Source organism: Camelus dromedarius, chromosome 29 (genome assembly GCF_036321535.1).
Source record: "Camelus dromedarius isolate mCamDro1 chromosome 29, mCamDro1.pat, whole genome shotgun sequence".
NCBI classification, from domain to species: domain Eukaryota; kingdom Metazoa; phylum Chordata; class Mammalia; order Artiodactyla; family Camelidae; genus Camelus; species Camelus dromedarius.
The window spans coordinates 22,712,151-22,731,243 of record NC_087464.1 but is presented as its reverse complement, the minus strand read 5'-3'; the positions used below and the strand labels follow the sequence as shown (position 1 = coordinate 22,731,243).

At 55.1% G+C, this 19,093-nt stretch overlaps 1 long non-coding RNA gene across 1 annotated transcript in view; it reads left to right on the top strand.

The window, feature by feature from the left end:
- The first annotated feature begins 10,246 nt into the window (after positions 1-10,246).
- Positions 10,247-19,093, top strand: part of LOC135318421 (uncharacterized) — a 31,562-nt gene continuing 22,715 nt past the window's right edge. The window contains exon 1 of the long non-coding RNA XR_004132974.2: positions 10,247-11,302. This is a non-coding gene — a long non-coding RNA (uncharacterized LOC135318421). The remainder of the gene's footprint in view (positions 11,303-19,093) is intronic.

Genomic DNA, 19,093 nt, shown 5'->3' with positions numbered 1-19,093 from the left:
CTGCCTGCTCTGAGCCTCAGTTTCTACAGCTGTAAAAAAGGGACCATGATCCCCCAAAGCTCAGATAGGGGAGATGGGCAGGGGGTCTGTGAACTGTGAACTGCTGGATCACACTGTTGTCTCCACTGGGGCCTTGCTCAATGGGAGCATCTAATGGCATAAGCCAGGGATGGCAAGTTTGGCCCATAGGGTACTTAAGAAATTGAATTAGTGGCCAACATTTAAAAAATGGGCAGTTTCTGAGGGAAGTCTGGCTTTTGGCTTCTCTTTCAAGATTTTTCAAAATCAGAAGGGTCACACTGGGTAGTTGGGGCTTTTAGGCAAAGCCTGCACTCCCCTGGCCCTTCCTCAGCAGGTCTGTTTCTGGTTACCTGCCTGACCCCTGGGGATAGTGACCCCTGACCCTTTCAGAAAACGTTAGCATTTCAGAAGGGGTCTTCCTCAGTGGTCCAGAGAAGTGAGTGGCCTGTATTCAGGTGGGGGAGACAGGAACATCTCTGCCTCCTGGATCTCACAGGGCACATCCCCCTGTGTTCCCCACTCTGCAGCCCCAGCAGGGCTCTGAATGCCCGATTGCCCGTCAGGTGGGAAACAAGGAAGGAGTTGGGCCTTGGATGTGACTACTTTTCCCCCTCCATCACCTTGACCATTGCCTACGTTGGGTAACCTTCCAAGAGCCAAGGAGCTAGCTGGGCAGGTTCTCCTAGAGCAGGTATAAACTAGGCTAGACATTCCTTTCCCCTCTGATTCCTTAGTGAAGCTCACCTGTACTCAGGCAAAAGTTTGTGCTGTGACCAGTTCTATGGAATCAACCATTTGGTACAGGGCTGTGAGAGCCACCCTCATCAGACTGGAAAAGGGGCAATCTGGTCTTCCTCATCCACCCGTCCTCAGCTGTGTGACCTTAGGAAAATAAATTAACCTCTCTAAGCCTCAGTTTTCTCACCTGTAAAATACCTACTTCCATGGGTTGTCTTAGGATCAAACGGGATCAAGTGTAAGAGAATTGCCTGGCACAGTTCAGGCACAAAGTAGGTACTTAATAAGTGTTTGTGAAAGGAGGAGTTGAGGGTTCTCAGGCCCAGCAATGGAGCCTGCAGAGTTGCTCTGCAATGAAGACTGAGTAACAGGGTCCTGGCTGGTTGGGGCTGAACGTGATGACAAGAGTAAGGGGCCTCTGCTTTGAGAATCTGCCCTGTCCAAGCTTGGGTAACTGGGAGCATGTGGGAGTGGAGCAAAGGGTAGCGGTGTAGCTCTTTCTCTTTCCCCATCCTCTACCCTTGTAGTGGGGACACAGCTCTTTCCTTAAGAGCTAGGCCCCTTTCTTAAATAGGGAGAGACTCTGCCTTCTTCGGTCACTAGAATCTGGCTGCTTGGTTTCCCACTGAGATGGGGAAACTGGGGCGGGGGGGCAAAGAAGCAGGGTCTACAGGTCCTGGAGCCACTTCCTGGGGTTTCCCTATCAGGACTTGTGAATGGTGGGCAAGGGACTGAGGCAGCCCTCTCAGACTTTACCCAGTTTTGATTTGAAAGCACAGGTAGGACAAGTTTATTCCAGGTCACCCAATGGGGAGCTTTGGGACAGAAAGGATCTGAGCAGCCTCTGAAAGGAGGGCCCTCCTCCCCCTTCCCTTAAAGGCTGCTGTCTGGCCATCTTTTGCACACAGCAGTGGAGACCATTGCCTTCTCCCTGGGTGTGCTTCTTGGAGCCACAAGATGGGGGTGCACATCTGGGTGTGGTTGCTATCCCAGAAGGAGGGAGGGCTGCCCAGGGAAGATAAGGATTATGGTTGTGATGATGACAGCCGATGACATTTACTGAGCACCTGGTTAAACTCCTCCTGCTGCACTCATCTGATTCCAGGGCTGCAGACAAGCCCATCTCATTGAGGCACATCCTTTACATGAAAATTCAAATGGGAATGGAGCCACCCACAGGGAGAAGGGAGAGGTGCATCAATTCATGGACTTCAAAAAAGCATTGTCCTTGGTGGTGGTGGTGGTGGTGGTGATGAATCTAAGAAATAGCTTCCCACGAGTGCTTAGGATAATAGTCCATATCCAAAATGTTGATGTATCTTCCTGGTTTTAAGGAACGTGTCCAGCGAACCAAGTCAGCTTTGGGGTCTCCAGACTGCTTAAAGGCAGAAGAGATATTTCAGGACCCTGGAGAGTGCACCCAAACTCCCCATGGGTGGGTGGAATGTGGAGTTGGGTTTCTCAGAACAAGCTCATCCTGAGAAATCATCATATAGGTGGGACCTGGGTCCTAGGGCTCTGGGAACATGACTTGCCTAAGTCATTCAGCAGGTCAGTGGCTTCTTGTTTCCATGCAGCCTGACTGCCTGGGCCTGTGTCTTCTGGAGCCCCCTGTCTGTGTACAGGCAAAACAATGCCCTTGACGTGGTTGCTCAGAGGATGAGATGAGAAAATGTAGGCAAAGGCCATGCACGCATGCTATGAGGGCTGTGTAGTGGTGGCTGTCACATGGCTGTCTTCCTGATGTCTCTGTCTCATTTTGGGTCTCTGTTATTCCCCTCTCCCTCCTGGTGGGTGAAGTTCTCATCCCTTCTTGACTGCTGGCTTGGTCCAATCCAGAAAACTTGGGGGCCTTCGGAGTTGGCTCAACCAGGCCCAAACCTCAGAGAGAGAGGCTTTTAAAAGATAAGAGTGGATTCTGGCCTCTGGTGGTCCATTTCCTGTGGCTTCACCCTTTCTCTATGCTTTTTCTTAGCATTAATGCTCTGGGTTTCTAGACCACTCCTTTGTCCCATAGCCCTGGGCAGACTCCTCTCTCCACCGCCAGCTCTGCCCCATGCCAGTGGCAAGTGGTGAAGCATTTATCTTATTAACAGCTCAGACTTGACAAGCATGAACCAAGCCGGTTCTAGGCCTGATCACTTGCGTTATCTCATTTATAATTAGCATTTAATTAGCATCTACTTTGTGTCTGGCAATGTAAGAAGCATTTTACACACCTTTTCTTATTTAATCACTTAACAGCCTCCAGAGACAGCTATTAATGCTAATTTTATTTACAGGAGAGGAAACTGAGGCTGGGAGGGGTTGAGTGACACTTGGGTCACAGGGAGGGGGCCTTGGAGCAGCAAGGAGGAAGCTTGGGAAGCACTTAGCACAGTGCCCAGCATGCAGGGGGTGCTCAGTAAAAGGGGTCACACCTGTGCACCCTGGGTTCCCTCCCTGGGATCTCTAACTGGATGCCTCCTCTTCATCCTTCTCTCCCACCCTGGTGCCAGCTCTTCTAATGGTCAGAATGCATTAATTTACATTTGAGCAGACAGTGGCAGAATTTCTGGCAGTGTGAGAATTGGGTGTGGGGGTAGGGGGACACAAAGAATCACCACTAGCTCCAGGCACAGCAAAGGCCCCACCTTGCTTGCTGTTTTGGCCACATCCAAGTGGGGCTCCCAGGGGCCAAGATGTGGAGTCGCCATGAAGTAATGTCTGAATTTCATGAGCTCTCAGTAGTGGGTTATTCATTCTGCCTGGAAACCTGAACACAGCCCCAGTCCCTCATTCCTCCCCTGAGCTATTTGGGCCTGGGGTATGGGGTGGAGTGAGCCAGGACTTCAAGGCCTTTAGGTTCCCTTCTGCTACTGTCACAGGGCCTGGCCTTGACCACGACCTCCCTGAGATGCCCACCTGGGCCACACTTCTCAGTGTGGCTCTGTTGTGGGCAACTCACAATCAGGCCTAGGGCAGGCCTTTGTCCCTTTTTGGGTTCCAGTGTCCTCATCTGTAAAATGGGAGGGGAGGACTGGCTGTTCTTTGAAGGCTCTCCCAGCCCGGCCACACAGTAGAGTAAATGCCACAGAGAATCCTTCTCCTCCCCTCTGCCTGCCCCATCAGAGGATAGGTAGTGGAGGGTGGGGACGGAGGACCTGGGGCAGAATAGGGTGTGGGGAATGAGGCTGGCAGAGGAGTCTCAGTGGTTCCTAGCTCTCTGGCTTGAGCAATTAGTCGATTGTGGTGGTGTTTAATGAGATAGGGAAGAAAAAGAGGCAAGGGTGAGTCTAGAAAGGGATGGTGAGTTCAGTGTTGGGTCCGCTGGATTTGAGGTGCTCAAGAAATGGGCCTAAGCGGCCAGCATGGAGATGAGCTTGGATGTGAAGCAGGGATATCTGCATCAAAGGCACATATCACTCCATGCAGAGTGTGCAGTGCACACAGTTAAGCTACTGAGGGCCAAGGAGGGATCAGAGAGGACTCCTGTTCAGGGCAGAGCCAGCAGCTGGGAATAGTGAGGAGAAGAGAAGGCTTAATCAGGGAGGGCTTCCTGGAGAAGGCCATTGAATGTTGTGTTTTGTAGATACCAAGAGAGGGTAAGGTCTGAAGGAGTCCTTGAAGGCCATGATCAGCAAGATTATTTGACTTGCCCAAGGTCACACAGCTAATAAGTGGCAGAACCAGGATTCCAACTAGGTCTGCATCACTCCAGGGTCTCTGTTCTCAACCCCACAGGATGATGCTCTCAGTATATGAGGCCTGGTGTGGGGAGAAGGAAGGGCCAGGAGCTACAGAGTGTGATGGACTTAGTCTCTCCTAGTTCAGACCAACTTGTCTCACCCTGTATGTGATCAAAGTCCAAATCAACAAAGAGATAGCAGAGCTTTGACCCTCACCTTAAAATCCCAAAACATGAGAGTTGAGATTGTCCTAGAGATCTGACGCTGGGTACAGGGTTGCCCTTGAATGTAGATGGCCTGGGCAATTACTTAGCACCTGTGAGCTGATGTGCATCCAGAATCTCCCTTGCCCCTCAAACTGGTCCATCACCACGCCCGAGAGTCCATTGGCACAACCCTGACTTTGGAACAGATGTTGCCTGACTGGTCTCTTCCCAGGAAGGAGCACATCTTTGTCCCCTCCCACTTTGCACAGAGGGGACTTACCAGACACTTTTCCCCTGGGCAGAAGGGGCAGAGGTCCCTGGAGGAAACCCTTCCTCCTTGCATCGCAGAAGGCTAGTCTGCCATGCGAGGGACCGGCTCGCCTGACAGAAGGGCAGGGAGCTGCTGGGCACACCAGGCTGCAGCGGTGGCAGCAATGGCAAATGCCAGCAGCTTGCAGTGAGTATGCAGTGTCAAATGGGGTGCATTACTCTCTGTGCAAATTAAAAATTAAAATTAATCAAACACTCAAATTGATTTCCTTCCCGTCTGTTTGCTCTACTGTGCCAGTCAGATCCTGCCTGCCCATCCCAGTACTTCCCAGCTTCACGCCAGGGCTGGGCAGCTCAGGCTGCTGCAAAGATCTCTGCGGTGAGCCTTGGGGAACTACAGGCACCTTATTCCAACCTTAAGAAATTGAGTAAGGGTCAACCCAGCTAGGTCTCTGAGCCTGAGACCCCGTGTAAGGCTTGGAAAGGGGGGCAGGCTGGAAGAGAATATCAGTTTGGTCCGAAGGAACACCTGTGCTGGGCTGGGAGGCAGAACCCTAGGGAATACTCATCGGGCCATCATTAGTTGACATTATAAGCCTGGGCAAGTCTTGTTGCTTCTCCCATCTCAGTTTCTCCATCTGTGGAATGAGGAAAGGGAGGTAGAAGGAATAAGTCCCTCCTGGTTCTAGTGCTGGCCCATGGGTTGAACTGGCCTTCCCTGGAGACTGACCCCAACCCCATCCCCCTGCCCCAGCCAGCCAGGTTCCCTGGCCTCTTCCCTTCCCAGCCAGCCCCTGACCTGCCACTTACCAGCTGTGCAGCCATGGGCAAGTCACTTAACATCTCTCAGCCCCAATTTCCTTATAAGTAAAGTGGGGATGATAATACCTGCGTGTGGAGGGAGATGAGCACGCAAGAGTTTTACCAGGATCAACACCCTTGGCGGGAAGGGATTAAGGGAAGCAGGATGGGGCAGAGAGGGAAGCTGGGCTGTGATGCAGTTACAGTACAGAGCTGTGGGGATCTCTGGACCTGAGCTCTCTTTGTGGGGTTGTCCTGAGTTGGGGAAAGAGGTCAGGCCTTTATCCCTTGCTTTGACCAGTTGTTAGATGTAGCTGCCCAAGGAAGGGCAAGGCCTCGGGCAGGGAGACTCTGTTCAGCTGAAGGACAGGTGCTCATCTGTGGCCGGCCAGCCTCAACACTCCCAGCTGCAGGGAGGAGTTCTTCAGCCTGCAGGGGGTCTGCGTAGTGCACCCTGTGCCCCCTGTCCACTGCAGACAGTTGAGAGAGGTCAGTGTGAGGGTTCCCTGGAACAAGGTCATGAAGCCTGGCAGGGGTCAACTCATAGCAGAGAGCAGTCACTTTGTTTAAAAGGCCTCAGGGCCCCTCCTTTCCTCACCTCCACAGCCAGATACTCCCAAGTCTTGAATTTTTAAGTATCTACCTTTGGACCTCTCCACCCCCTCATCTCCTTACCTGAAGATGTACCCCACAGCCTCCTTTCCAGGCTTCAACCTCCAGATTCACCCACTCCATCCATCTTCCCTGTAGGAGCTGGAGGAAGTGCCCACAAATTCATATCTGAGCATCTGTCTTCCCTCAAAACCCTTCAAAGTCCAATTATTCTCCCGAGGCATTCAAGGACCATGGTGACCCAGCCCTGATCCCCTGCCCGGCGCCTCCTCACCAGTGCACCCCGCTGGCTGTTCTGCTCCTCCCTTGACAGTATGGATGCTTCATTTTTCTGTCTGTAGGAAGTTCCTTCCTTCCCCCTCACCTTCCTTCCTTCCTTCCTTTCTTCCTTCCTTCTTCCTTTCTTCCCTCCTTCCCTCCCTTCTGTCATTCAAGTACCATCCATGTGGCCAGCACATACTCTCGGAATCCCTGCAGTAGCCAAGCCTGGGCTGGCAGGTGCTGAGGGCTCAGAGGGGATCCCCCGCCCTGCCGCCCCTGTGCTTCCCCCTCCCTAGGACCCCTCTCTTAGGCAGTGAATTCCTATGCATCTTTCAAGGGCAGTCATTCCAGGGCCTCTTTGGGAGAGCCAGATCCAGCTGATGCCAGCCCAGGTAAGTGCAGGAGTTCCCCTCCTTTCCTCTGAGGCTCAGGGCCTGGTCTTGTGGGCTCCCAACTCTTAGTTCTGTGATCCTATTGGCCACCTTGACAGTGCCCACTCCAGAACTTGGAACCTTGGCCTTCTCCTGTGGATGTGGTTGTCCTCATGCCTGTCTGGCCACAGCCTGTGAATCCTCCGAGAACAGCCCCACAGGGCCTGGCACAGAACACACCATCTGTGAGTGGGAGCTGAAGTGTAGACCTATTCCCCGAGTTGTACACACACACTGCTGGGTCCCCAAACTCCTCCTGCCCCACTGGCCTTCCAAACTGCAATTCTAACCCCACCTCTCAGTAATAAGCAGGGTCATCTATCTGCTCAGATCCCCAGTATCCTCCAGTCTTGCTACCCCTGGCACCATCCTCCACCATGTGACTGCTGGACTGCAAGTCTCCAGTGTCCATACTGGCCATAACCTTGTGCCTCAGTTTCTTTATCTATAAAATGAAGATGATCCTTGTTCCCACTTCCCTCGGCTATAGCGTGCCTTCACTGAGAAGGCACACAGGATAGGCTTGTGGATGCAATGCACTTCCCCACTGACAGGTAGGTGTGATTATTGTAGAAAAAGCTGATGTGACAGAACTGTGGATTGACCCAGGTGTTCTGACAAGCAGGCCTGGCCCTGCTGACCTGGGGACAGGTCCTGCAGGGCCATCCCAGCTTCCTTAGGATGGGTCCTTAATAAGATAAATCAGGTTCAGAAGCAGAAATTATAACTCAGAGAAGAGAGCCTCCCACATGGCAGAGAGTAGTGCTGCTCAGGGAGGGAGCAAGCTCTGAAGCACATCCTCCCTCCTCCAGCTGCTCTCTGCACCAAGGCAGCCCTGGCGGATGGAAGAGAAAATCAAGGTTCAGTGTGCAGTCCCAGGATTTGAACTGAGAGCCACTGTTCTTCATTCCTTCCACGAACACTTACTGAGGTCCTGCTCCATGCCAGGCGCTGTGCCAGGTGTGGGGAATACAGATCAGAGAACTTAGAATCTAGAGAAAGAAACAGACAGAACTCAAAGGGACAGAACTCTTTACATTGCAAAAAAATGACAACCAAGACAAGTACTATGAAGATCTATAGGGCTGTTAGGTTGAGGCTCAGTCTGGTCTTGGGAGTAAAGAAAGGCTTCCTGCAGGATGTGATGTTTGACCTACCACCAGAAGGTTGGATCGGCATTAACTTGGAAAAGTGAGGGGCTCCAGAGAGGGACTATCACGTGCAAAGGCCTTTTTGTGGGAGGAAGGAGAGAAAGCCCCTGTGGCCAGAGCATAAGGAGAGGGAACTGGAGATGGGGCTGCACGGGACCAGGACAACAGGTTCTCACAAGCTCTGCAAGGAGTTGAGGGTTTAGCCTGGTGGCTCTGGGCTGACCTTGGAGGTCTGAAGCAGAGGACAATGTCCCCACTGTTCCTCCAACCACTCCAGAGCCCGCCACTCAGCACCCTGCACCAGCGACCACTTCTACCCCCTTCTTCTGATGCCCCAGCTGTAGCACAAGGTGGGGCATGCCAGGGACTCAGATTTGGCAGCTGAGCTGGCAGAGTGGTGAAGGGGGCAGACCTTGGCTCAGCTTTCACTCAGACTCCACCTGAGGCTCAGAGAGTGTGTTACCTGTATGAGTTTGCACAGCAAAACTGGGGTCATAGATTCCCAAACACAGACACAAAGGCTAGGTGGCTCCCAGAATAGGAGAGTGGGAGAAATTGATGGGGATGTAGACTGCTGCTCTGCTTACATGTCAGGGACTCCAGGGGAAGGCTGTTTGTCTCTGTTTGACTTCCCTAGGGCCCACCTGGAAGCCCTGGGAAGACTCTGAGGAGGCGTGTTGAGCCAGAGCAGGCAACCGCCATGAGCTCATCTCCTTTGAGGCCCCCAAGGAAGTCTGTTAGGAAGGCAGAAGGAAAACGGCCAGGGAAGGAGGTAAAAGGGAGAGAGTAAGGGCCTTTGGGAAGGTCCACAAAGCTAAGGCCAGGTGTGTGGAAGGAAAAGGACATTTTCTGAATGTCTCTTGTGTGCTGGGTCATTCCTGTGTGTTATTCCTCATGAATTCTTCACCAACCTCCTTGGTGGCTGAATATTTATTCCCATTGTACAGAAGAGGACACTGAGGCTGGAATTGGCACTGAGTATGCCTAATAAGAAAGTCTAGGGTCTTTGCAGGGCACCTAGATGGGTAGGTGCCAAAGTCTGACCCTTCCTGGACTCGCATCACCACCACAGCGAAGCGTGGGCTTCTCTCACTTCCAGCTCCGGTCAGCAGGGGGAGGCTGTGCTGCATCTGGCGGCAGAGATTGGGTGCAGAGATTGGGACTGAGTTTAGGAGGAGAGGAGAGGGGGCCTCTTTCAAAAGCTCCTGGAACTGGGGAGCCCTTAGCTGTGCCTCTGTGAAGGATGGAGAGGGCTTCAGCCTAGCTTAGCTTAGTGGCAGCCCCACTGCTGCCCCAGAACAAAGTTGAACCTCCTCACTCAAGGCTCTTATAGATTCTCTTCCCCCAAATACATGCATCTTTCCCTATTTCCCACTTCTAGGTCTTTGCACATGTTCTTCTCTTGGCATGGAATGCCCTTTGGGCCCAGCCAACTCTTACTCATCCTTCAATACCTGGCTTCAATGTCACCTCCTCCAGGAGCTTTCCTGGACTTCCTCCATCCCCCAGAGTTTCACCATACCTTCTGCTCTCTCATTTTTGGAGGGACATAACACCAAATCAGAGCCACAGAGATGATGGAAGCCAATGTCCTTCCAAGGAAGGATAAACTAAGGCCCAGATAGAGGCAATCATTTGCCCAAGGTCACACAGCAAGAGTGGGAGGCCACCCTGTGCCCTGTTCTCTCAGCATGACAGGTGTCCTTATCCTGTGCTCAGATCCGGACAGCTGCTTCCCTGATCCTTCCTCCCCCCACGCCCCAAGTGCTGGGCGCCCAGCCGGCCTGCACTGCTCACACCCCTAGCCTGTCCCTAGGCTTAGCCACCGAAAAGCACTGAGCGCCCCCTGGATGGCGTGGTCCGGGCAGCTCCTGACAGCCCTTCTCCTTGACTCACCTCCAGCCTCGGAGGGCCGGGCTCACTGGCGGCTGACAGGGCGCCGCCCGCTCGACCCTGGCTGTACCACTGCCCCGAACTGTCCCAGAGCAGGAGGACGCCCTCCTCGGCGCCCCCGGGTGGGGCAGGTCGAGCCCGGTGCGCTATCCCTTTAAGCCCGGGCAAGATGGGAGCTGTCAGCGACAGCCGAGGCTAGTGCGGGACGTCGTCGCCCGCGAGGCCGGAGCTTGGATCCGCGGAGCGACCGGAGAGCGGAGGGGGCGGCGGGGCCCGGGCGCGGCGGGTCTCTTCGCCTCTCACTGCGCGCTCGAACCCTGGGCCCGGCGACCCGCGGGCTGCACCCTATGTAATGCGGAGAATGTGTGAGCCAGCGCAGGGCGGTGGGGAGGAGGAGGCGCAAGAGAGGGCGTCGGCAAGATAGACCTCGAGGCAGCGAGAAAGACAGAGGACGGAGATCGGGGCGGGTGCAGGTGCGAGAAAGAAGAGGAGATAAAAGGAAAGGCAGTGACAGAAAAGGGGGAAAGAAAGGAGCGAGAGAGCACGCGGCGGCGGGAGGCGGCGCAGGCGAGGAAGAGAGAGCCGGCGCCTCTGGGTGGGAGCGCCGGAGACCGGAGTTGGGTGCGCCGGCCAGTGAGCAGGCTGAGAGCACGGCCGCGGTCCGGCTGGGCGCGGTGAAGAAGCAGGGACGCCCGCAGGGGCCCCCTCTGGGAGCAGCCGGGGACCTGAGGCGGGGCCAACCTGGTAGCGGACGCAGAGCCACTCCTCAGGCCCCACGGGCCGCGCTCTGGGGACTCCGGCGGGCCGGGGCCAGGGGGCCTTTTGTGAGCGCCTCAGGAAGGCGAGAGTTGGGAGTGAGGAGCCGGGTGTGCGGCGGCAGCGGGGGTGTGTGCGCGCCCGGGCGTGCGCGTGTGTGAGCGCCCAGGCGGGTGGGAGCGCGCGTTAGGGATTCTGCTGGCATCGCAGCGTGGAGAGCAGGAGGCAGGCGCAGGGCGCGCAGGGGAGCGCGGGGCCCTCCCGCGCACACGCACACAGCGCGCGCGCGCGCGCACACACACACACACACACACACACACACATACACACATACACACCCTCACGCCCTCCCTGCCTCGCTCGTTGCCGCGGCCACCATCTCGGAGCCGAGCCCTGCGGAGCGGGAACTCGAGTCGGAGCGGGAACCGGAGCGGAGCCGAGACGGGGAATGCGGCCCTGGAGTGGAGCCGCGCGCGGAATGCGCGCCCGGGACGGTGAGTGTGGCCGGGCCGGGACGCTGCGGCGGGGCCAGGGCGGACGAGGCGCAGGCCACGGAGCTGGGGTGTCTGCCCGCCGGCGGCGCCGCGTGCGCGGCCTCTGATTGGGCGGGAGCCTCGGGGGCAGCGGGTGGGGGTGGGGTGTTGGGTGCGCGCCTATGGGGGGCGTGCACGCGCGGAGCTGGGGAGGGGCGCGCTCGGCACCCTAGTCGTTGACCGCGCTCCCGCCCGCTGCGCGGCACCGCCTAACCCTCGCATGCCGCCAGAACCCAGGCGACTTGGAGCAACTTTGCATGCGGAGGCAGAGGATGGAGGCGCTTTTATGGTGGAACTCTGGCCTTTCTAGAAGAGAATGCGAGGGAGGAATGAGGAGGGGGCGCGGGTTGTGCCGCCCGGCGGGCCAAGGGGTGTGTCTCTACCACCCGGTCAGCTCAGCCACCGGCTCTCTGGGACACCAGTTCAGCCCCAAGGCGCCTCTCTGGAGCAGCTCCGGGCGCCGGACTGCTATGACCCTGCCAGGGTCGGGGGGGGACTGCGCGGAGACAGCTTCCAGGCCCAGGGGCCGCGAGGTCGTCTTTGCAGCCAGGCTGAGGACACCGGGCTTGAGGTGGGGGGAGTTGGGAGACGTGCCCCTGTGTGTATGTGTGTGTGTCCTTGAGCCTTCTGCTCCGTGGGACAGGCGGCTGGAAGAAGGGAATTGCCCGAAAGGTGCATTAGTACTGGCCCCCAGGAGCTCCCAAAATGCTAGAGATTACAGGGGGAACCTCTAGGCCCTCAGCCTGGTGCACTGCCGCTCCCTATCCCTGCTTTGCTTGGAGCCATGCTTCTGCGTGCTTCAGTCTGTGTGATGAGGTTGTGGCTGTGTTGTACCCCGCTCCCTGTATCCCCCCCTGCCCCCCCCTTCTTGGAGTATCCTCTCACAGTCTTCCTGTCCACTGCTTACTGCTTCAAGGAACTTCCTAGACACCCTTTCTCCCCAGCTCCTCCCCTCCTCCTCCCCCTTCCCCTCCAGCCATCCCCACAGTAGAAGATAGGTTGGGGAGATGTGGTCCAGGATGGTACCTCTGAAAAGGAGGCAGCCCTTTGTCCCCAGGACTGAGAGGCCCAAGGAAGTGTCAAGTCAGGCCCCCTGCAGGCCCCTCCCTGTTACCAAATCCTCCTTGCTTCTGGGGCATATTCCTCCTCTGGGAAGCCTTCTTTGATTGCTCTCAAATCCTTCCAGCTTGGGATTCTGGGTTGGAGCAGTTGAGTTCCCCAGCAGCCCTTGTCCATGTGCCCTCCTTCCTGGCACTCAGTGTATGAGCCTGTGTGGTCAGAAGTCTTGTTCTCAGCCTAGATGCTGTGTGGAGGTATGTGATGTTGGACCAGTCAGTATCTGGGTCTCTGGGGTATGGTAATATCTTGTTTGACTAGCTTTCAGGCTTAGAGCTCCCTTCCACTTCCATTACCCCTCTAGAATCTCTCTAACACCTTGTGAGAATGCAGGGGCCATGGGCACACTTCCTCTCCATTTCACAGAGGAAGATTTTGAGGCAGGAGAGCTGCAGTCTCAGGGCAGCCCCTTTCATTGTGAAGTTGTCCTTTAACCCTGGTCTTTGGTGTGGGCGGGAGGGGGCAGGAGGGCCCTCAGACCCTCTTTATTGACCTGGCAGTGGGGCTCTGGGGGCCTGCTGCTGGGGGGGGGGTCTCCCCAGGGCAGCTCTCTTGCTGCCTGTGACCAACACCCTCTCCAGATGGGCAGGGACGTGGGCACAGCCATTCTCAGCCTGATTCTCCCTGGCTTGACCCCAGCCTCATTAACCTTTGCCTCCTAGATTTGGTACCAGAGTCTGCCTGGGCTCTTTTTGATGGTTTGCAATTCTTGGCACTTGGATATTGGTATCATTCTAGGAGTCAGAGAAGTTTTCCCCACCCCCAGCCTGGCACTCTAGGTCAGGTCCTGGCATTGTCCTCCTGTTTGGGCTCCCAAACCCTTCCCACTCTCCTGAGATCTCCATCCTGGATTTCCTTTGTGGGCCAAAGAACTCGCCTGAGGTAAATGGGCTCCCCACCTGGTCTAAGTGTGCAGGGGGTGGAGGATGGAGTCTGGTGGCTATAGGGACCAATTTCTCCCCAAGTGGTCTTCCTGAGACACAGGAGGCTAGAATAGCTGTCAGCTCTAGGCAGGCCTCTGTGACCATTCCCCCCAGCCCAGTCCTGATGACAGCCTGGACTCATCCCCAGAGCCACTCAGATCTCTGAGGTCCTCGGGTGGGGAGAGCTGTTGCCCAGGAGTGACCAAAGCTCATCTAGGGGCTCGGGGGTGCTGATGGCCTGCTGGGTCCTGTGGTGGCCCCTCAGCCTCTTTGCTGGCTTCACTCTGGGGCAGCCCCTCTCTGCCTCTACCCCTTCCTTTCTGCCAGCTCTAGCTGATTCAGTCTTTCTTAGCTGTCATTTCTCTTTCTCTCTTTTCCTCTCCCCTCCTCTTTATCCCTTTGTCCTCCTGTGGCTCCCTGACCTCTGGACTTTTGCCTTCTGTGTGTTGACCTGATTGATGCTCTGGTTGATTCCTAGGTGGCTGGAGAATGGCCAGATGTCTGTTTGGCCCCACCCCTGCCTTCAAAGCCTGCTTGAACCCTGATTCTTCTGCACACCCCGCCCCCACCCCAACTGACTCCAGCAGGATGAGCCCTCCATATGGGGCCTCAAGCCTTGGGGAGGGAGAGAGCGGGGTACCTCTTTAGCCCCTGATTCTGTGCTGTCAGGGGTAAAAATCCCAGCCAGGTGCTCCCAACCCCCACTGGCTGCCCTTAGGAAGACAGTCACTCCCTGCCCTAAACCGCCTGACTAGGAAGGGGTGGTGCTCAGTGTGGCCCCCTTAATTTCCCTGTCCAGCCAAGCTCTGACCCTGCCATGTTTGTGTTTTACGTTATAACAAATTCAGTGATAAGTTGTTGGCTGGGCTGGGCTTTGGGGTAACTTGAGGGGGTAAAGTTACCCCTGACCACTCAGGCCTCCTTTAGGGGGAACTGGGGACCACTCTGGCCAATCAGTCTCTTCTGTTGGCTTCCAGGGCCTAGACATCTGCTCCCAAGAATCATGCCTTGCTTGGCCTTTCTCTTCACTGCCTGGAGCCCTACACTTGAGGCTCACTCCACATTCAGGGTCATCTCCTGGTTTGAGGCCTGGGCTGAGTACTGGGGATACTGATGACAAGGTGGGCCCCTCCCTGGATGGGCTCTGAAAGGGCACACAGACATCTACCCACATCCCTGGGTATGAGGCAGACTGGGCTGGGCCCCTGCAGAGGTACAGGGGAGGGAGGCTGGCAAAGGGTAATTTCAGATGGACTGGAAGGGCTGCTGCAATTTGACCTGTTTGGATGTTTCTGGTACTTGGTAGATGCTCAGTAAATATGTTGAATAAGTGAATGAATGGAGAATGTGACTGAGTGAGGGCTTTCCAGGCAGATGGCACTGTGTTAGCAAAGGCACAGAGGCGGGAGGCGCCAGGCACGGGTGGAACGTGTTTGCGGTGGAGTAGTTCACGCGGGGCAGCAGGCATGGAGCAGGCTGGCACAAGACGGAGGAGGATCTTGAGTGCCTGACTGAGGAGTGTGGGCTGATTTCGTATTCAGGGGTTGTAGGGTTGAAGTTCTGGAGGGACGCGATCAGATTTGCAATTTAAACCGCTCCCTCTGGCGGTAGTGGGAGGGGTTGGCCAGGAGAGCCAGAGGCAGGGAGGCAGATCTGAGGCTGCTGTGGGAACCCAGGCTGGTGGTGAGGGCAACATCAGGGACAGGCGCCTTGCCAGCCTTCACCAGGATGGCCAAGGGGCTGTACATAGATCCCCTCCTGATGGAGGATGGAGAGATTTGGGCTGGGTGGGGAGTCAGGTGGGGTGATATAGGTCATCAGAGTAGGGCAGGGCCTCAGTATCACCATTCCCACCACCTGGGCCCACAGAGGTGGCAGGCTTCTTGAAGTCATAAAATACTGCCTTTAGTACTGGCCCTCCCACTGTGTGCACTTGAGCAAGTCCCCAAGGTTCCTTGGGCCTCAGTTTCTATGTCTGTAAAATGAGTAAGCTTATTTGTCTCCCTGGAGACCTGGAATGAGTTTGGGTGGAAGTTAGTGACCTTGGAAGTGGGATACAAAGGGAAGGGGCAGAGGGGTGGTCAGCATTGCTATTTGACAGAGGGAGTTTGAGGCCCAGAGAGGAGCTGTGACTTGCACAAGGTCATAAAACAAGTTGAGAGCAGGACATTCCAGTCTGGGATTTTCCCGGCTGCGCCTGTGGCCTGCTGGGCCGGGGTGAGTGGGGTGGCCCAGGCCTCAGGGCCTTTGCAGAGGATGTCCTCAGGCAGTTGCTTCAGCAGTCCAGCTGTCAGGGAGCATATTGGTCCATATGGCCACATCAGGGGAGGTGCCAGGCGCTGAAGGAGGGATAGCGGCTGCCACCCTGGCCTTCTGGATCTGTGTGGGCACTGCCAGCCACCAGGGTCAAGGCAGGAGGAGGCCAAAATGGAACCTCGGTGTCCAGGTTGGTTTGGACATGGAGGTTGGGACTTGGCAGGTGGCCCAGTTCTAGCACCCATCTGCCAGGGCAGCCGGACAGGCGGCTCCATGCCCAGCACTGATCCAATTAGCTCAAGGCCAGCTGGGCTAGCCACCCCCACCCGCATTCCACACTCAGCTCTGATGGCCCTACTGGTCCACAGGCCATGGGGTGGCACGACACATCTGATGTCAGGGGCTCAGGCCTCAGTGGAGTATACGTGTGTAACATGCGGCCTTACCCTGAGCACTAATTCTGTAGCTCTGAGATTTTGGGGTGTGGGAATGGGCCCCTTGAATCAGCCTGGTGTGATCAGAAGGACCTGGGTTTGGATGCCATCTGGAACTGAGTTTGAATTCGGACTCAGCCACTTCTGAGCTGAATGAGCTCGGGCAAGTCAGTTCACTTTTCTGAGCCTCAGTTTCCTCATCTATTACGAGAGAATGTGACCTACCTTGTAGGGGTGTCATTAGCATACTTTGAGATAATACGTGTAAGTGTGTACTAGCCTGATACACTGAATCTCAATAAATGCTAACTTATACTTTGCTCTCTGCTAGGAGAGGGAAGTGAGTCCTGTTGGAGTTTCAATCTCCAGGCTGAAGTAGAAAGGAGCCTTATTGTTATTATTTCCCAGGACAAAATTTGCTGAATAAGTTTCCATTAGTTTTTATACTCCCTCCCTCATTTGGTCCTCATGGCAGTTCTGGAGAGGAGGCAGAGAGCACTGTCCCATTTCACAGATGAGGAAACTTGGAAGTGATTCTTCAGAGTCACGCAGTGAGTTGGGTTTGGCCCTGTCTCTGGACTCCTGGTCCAGGACTCTTGTTCCATCAATATGCTTCCCAAACTTTGGAGGGAGTGGGTCTGTCTTCAGCGAGGTCTGTCTAGACCAAGCTTGTGGATTCTAGAGATTCCCTGCCTAGCCTTGTCTCCATTACAGGTGCAGGGACAGGCTGCCATGGCGACAAGCAGCCAATCCCAGCTGGGATTGGTATGGGGATGCTCAGCCAGGCAGCATTTGCTGCATTTCTCTGTCTGCCCAGCACAGGGTAGGGGCGGGGGTGCCAGGAAGTGAGGAGGGGTAGGCCTTTACCTCTCGGGGAGCCATGGCCATGCAAGGCAAGCCTGGCTCAGCCTTTTTTTTGGGCAGGTTGGGGAGAGCACTGGGCTCTGCCACTGACCAGCTGTGTGACCTTGGCCAGGTCTCTGTCTGCCCATCTTTCAGCCTCTGCCTCCTTTTTTGTAAATTGGAGATAATTCTCTCCCTGCCTGCCTCACAAAGCTGCGTTTGAGATTCTACTATAAATATATGTTTTTATACAAACATCATCTTCCACAGCTGTGAGTCCAGGAGTCCCCAGTCCTACATCTGATGGTCCTGTAGTCATTCAGTGATTCACTTGTTGGGTGCTTCCTGGGCCCGGCTGTGCCGGCTGCTATGGGGACAGAGATAAATAAGACCAGCCCTCGCCCTCTTGGGGCAGGCAACCTGGCAGTAACTGTGGACTCCATGGCATTTAATCATCTTTCCAAGCACATGCTAGTTGTCATGCCCCTACTCAGCACCCTTCAAGAGCTCCCCATTCCCTCAGACTGGCATCCAAACCCCTCATGTCTTGCACAGTCTGACCCTCTGCCCCAGCCATGTCCCTCCGTATTCCTCTCTGCACCCTGACTCCAGCCAGATGCCACTTAGTCTCCCCTTCACACACACGGTGGCTTTCCTTCCTCCAGGTTTCGTTTTGCTGTTCCCTCTGCCTGATTCCTTCCTCCAACTTTGCCCATAGATTGCACACACTTTCAACACTCAGCCTAAATGTGTGTTTAACCCCTCCGCCCGGTCACCCTTACTGGGAATAGCTGCTCCTTCCTGATAACTTTGAAACCAGTGTATCTGCTTCACATTTAGCAAACGTTCACTGTGCAGCTACTGTATGTGAGGCCTATCGTGTGCAAGGCCCTTGATGTGTGGCAGTTGGTCTCTCTTCATGGCCTGGGAATGCCTTGGTGGCAGGGACTTGGCTTATCCATCCTGGGTACCCGGCCCATCCAGGGACCTGGGGCCAGATGGGCTGACCAGGGCCTCAGTGGCCACTGCCACTTCTTTCTCCCCTTGGGCCTGGGGAGGCCGGCTAGGCCCAGGATATCTGTTTGAGAAGCTCAGAGTTATGGGTGGCTTTTCTGTTGAGGTGCTCACCACAGATGGCCTTCCCTGCCCCTGCAGGCTCTGCCAGGCGGCGGGGGGGGGCACCTAGTCACAGGCCACACATAACTCTCCCTGATGAATTGCATGGCATTCAGCAATTAGCAATTGATTATCTGGGGTACTGATAACTCTTCCGTTATCGATCAGCGGAGGCAGGCCTGGCCAATGTTGGTGTGGGTCAGCTGGGCCTGGCTGGGAGATTGCGATCATGGCCATTTATTCCTGACCAGGAAGCTCGATAAATAGGATAAATAAGGAACCAGAGAAAAGGAGGTGCCGGCCACCCTCTCTGATTCATGCTGCCAGGGTTGGCGTAGAGGGATGAGGCAGAGAGGGAGGGGGCAAACAGGGAGCTTTTGCTCACTCCTGCCTCCCTCTGTTCCTACCTTCCCTGTTCCCCTTCTAGTCTCTCCTGGCCTGGGTCTCAGCTTTCCCATCTGTTAAATGGGGATTTCAGTCTCTTTGTGGGGTAACACTGTACCTTTGAATGAGATAGCCAGGCAGTCACTGACTTGTCTTCATTTCTGCCTAATGGGCAGGGGCATTCTGAGGCTCAGAGAGGCCACGTGAGGATGGAGTCAGCATCATGACCTCTAGCCCAGGGCTGCTTTGTAGAAAGGAAGCGGAGATAGTGGGCAGGAGCAGGGTGGTCAGTCAGAAGACAACAGTTGCTTCACTGAAGCACTGTGCCTTGCTTTTGAATGTGCTGAGGCTTCTAAAAGTGGGGCTTGGACTCAGTGGAATTTGTGAAAAAGCGATTTCTAGGGAAACCACATAAAGGAGATGGCGGGGGGGATTTTTAACCTACTTAAGAGACCCAGCTGCCTTTCCGGCTCGCCAGGAGCAGGCGGCATTGTTTGTGAGGCTCTGGCTCATGTGACTGAAGCTTTTTTTTTTTTTTTAAACTTTTTGTTAGGAACATTTTCAAACATACAGAAAGACAGAGAGAATAGTACAGGAGACTCCCATATATTCGCTCACCTAGGTTTAACAATTGTTGACATTTTGCTTTATCTTTTTTTTTCTGAAGTAGTTTAAAGTAA